Source organism: Colobus angolensis, unplaced genomic scaffold (genome assembly GCF_000951035.1).
Source record: "Colobus angolensis palliatus isolate OR3802 unplaced genomic scaffold, Cang.pa_1.0 Scaffold133, whole genome shotgun sequence".
Classification (NCBI taxonomy): Eukaryota; Metazoa; Chordata; class Mammalia; order Primates; family Cercopithecidae; genus Colobus; species Colobus angolensis.
The window spans coordinates 582,562-585,130 of record NW_012114411.1 but is presented as its reverse complement, the minus strand read 5'-3'; the positions used below and the strand labels follow the sequence as shown (position 1 = coordinate 585,130).

General features: G+C 42.2%; 1 protein-coding gene across 1 annotated transcript in view; it reads left to right on the top strand.

Annotated features, from left to right (window-relative positions):
• UPF2 (UPF2 regulator of nonsense transcripts homolog (yeast)) overlaps positions 1-2,569 on the top strand; it is a 141,209-nt gene that overhangs the window by 8,775 nt on the left and 129,865 nt on the right. The gene's annotated exons all lie outside the window — the stretch shown is intronic.

The window sequence follows — 2,569 nt, the reverse complement described above, 5'->3', positions numbered from 1 at the left end:
GCCTCCTGGGTTCAAGTGATTCTCCTGCCTCAGCCTCCCGAGTAGCTGGGATTACAGGCACCTGCCATCATGCCCGGCTAATTTTTGTATTTTTGTAGAGACGAGGTTTCACCATGTTGGCCAGGCTGGTCTTGAACTCCTGACCTCAGGTGTTCCACCCGTCTCAGCCTCCCAAAGTGCTAGGATTACAGATGTGAGCCACCACGCCCAGCTGTTTATTTTTTAAAGACTTTTTTTCATACAAAATTAGGCATGGTGGCGTGCGCTTGTAGTCCAGTTACTCGGGAGGCTGAGGCAGGAGAATCACCTGAACCTAAGAGGTGGAGGGTGCAGTGAGCCGAGTTTGTGCCACTGCATTCCTGCTGGGGCGACAGAGCGAGACTGCATCTCAAAAAATAATAATAAAATAAATAAAACAAAATCTTTTTTTCGTGGTATGATAATACTCCATTTTTTAAAAAAATTGAAAACCTTCAGTTGGCTGCTGTTTCTTGAGTTCTTATGTATCAGGCCTTGTACAGAATATATTAGCATCTATCCTTAGGACAATCCCAGTGAAGTAAGTTTTATGATCCTCATTTTACAGATTAATAAAATGAAGTTTAAGGAGGGTTAGTTGCTTAAGGTCACAGCAAATAGTAGAGCTGTTGGGATTTAAAGCTAGGTTGGCCTGACTTTAAAACTTTTGACTATTCATTAAGCACAATTCCACAATGCTTTCCATTCTTATCTTTATTTAAATCTATTTTTAACCTCGTAAATCTGTGCGAGTAAATAATAAACTAGTGAAAAATGTAGTTCTTAGAGGAAAAACACCAGAGATGCATCAGCAGTAACTTTGTTGAATAGCATAAGCTCTTCTCTAAATATAAAACTTATTAGGCCAGGCATGGTGGTTCATGCCTGTAAACCCAGCACTTTGGGAGGCTGAGGCAGGAGGATTGGTTGAGCCCAGGAGTTCAAGACCAGCCTGGGCAATATAGTGATACCCTTTCTATATGAAGAAAAATAAGGGAAAGAATAATATATAACTTACTTATTTTTTAATTAAAATTTTTTTTTTTTAATTTAAGAGGGCAACTTACCTTTTTTAAGCTTCGTTTTATGGATCTCTAAAATGAGGCTCGTAGAATTTAACTTCCTTGGTACTGTCTTAAGGATATTTGCTAATTTTACAGTGCCTGATAACATAATAAGAGCTCAACAAACTCTAGCCAGGCTGGAGTGTAGTGGTGTGATGGCAGTTTACTGCAGCCTTGACCTCCCAAGCTTAAGCCATTCTCCCACCACATCCTCCTTGATAGTGGGGACTACAGGTGCATGCTACCACACCTGGGTATTTTTGTACTTTTTGTAGATAGAGTTTCACCGTGTTGCCCAGGCTGGTCTCGAACTCTTGGACTCAAGAAGTCCTCCTGCCTCAGCCTCCCAAAGTTTTGGGATTATAGGCATGAGCCACCATGTCTGGCCTAAAAAAATCGTTTTTTGGAAATGATGTCTTGCTATTTTGTCTAAGTCTGTAATTGCTGAGCTCAAGCGATCCTCCCACTGCAGCCTCCCTTGTAGCCGGAACTACAGATGTACACCACTGTGCGTGGCCAAATATATAATTTAAAAAGCTTTTTGCAAGCACAATTTTGTATAGACGTCTAGAACAGCCACCTTTCTTCTCAGAGTTGTTCTTTAGAACTTCTGCTTTCTTCCCTTTTTTTGTGGGGGTGATGGGGGCATTGCTGTGTTGTTACCCAGGCTGGAGTGCAGTGACTGTTCTCAGGTTCCATCATAATGTACTGCAGACTTCAACTCCTGGGCTCAAGTGATTCCTCCTGCCTCAGCCTCCTGAGTCTCTGTCATTACAGGCTCGTGCCACCAGCCCTGGCCAGGACCTCTACTTTTAATAAGGAACAGAAGCCTTAGGTCTGCAAGACTATAGTCGTGCCTAGTTTTGGAATATTCAGAACCATGATTCTTGAGAGGTTCTTTTCTTTTTTTTGAGACAGGATTTGCTCTGTCGCCCAGGCTGGAATGCAGTGGCCTGGTCTCAGCTCACTGCAATCTCTGCCTCCTGGGCTCAAGCGATCCTCCCACCTCAGCCTCCTGAGTAGCTGGGACTACAGATGCATACCACTATGCTTGGTTAATTTTTGTATTTTTTGTAGAGACGGAGTTTTGCTGTGTTGTCCAGGCTGGTCTTGAACTCCTGAGCTCCTGGGCAAATTTCAGATATATGCAAAAATATGACAGTATAGTGAACTAATCCCCCATCTACCTAGCATCAATAATTACCCACTTTCTCCCCTGGAATATTTTAAAGCATCATAGCATTTACCCATAAAAACTTCATTATGTATCTTAAAGTGTTTTCAGTGCAGCTGAAAATTGAATTACGTAATGTATATCCATACTTTCTTTTCTTTCTTTATTTCCTTTTTTTTTTTTTTTTTTTTTTTTTTTGAGAGAGTTTCGCTCTTGTTGCCCAGGCTGGAATACAATGGCACGATCTCGGCTCACCACAACCTCCGCCTCCTGGGTTCAAGTGATTCTCCTGCCTCAGCCTCCCGAGTAGCTG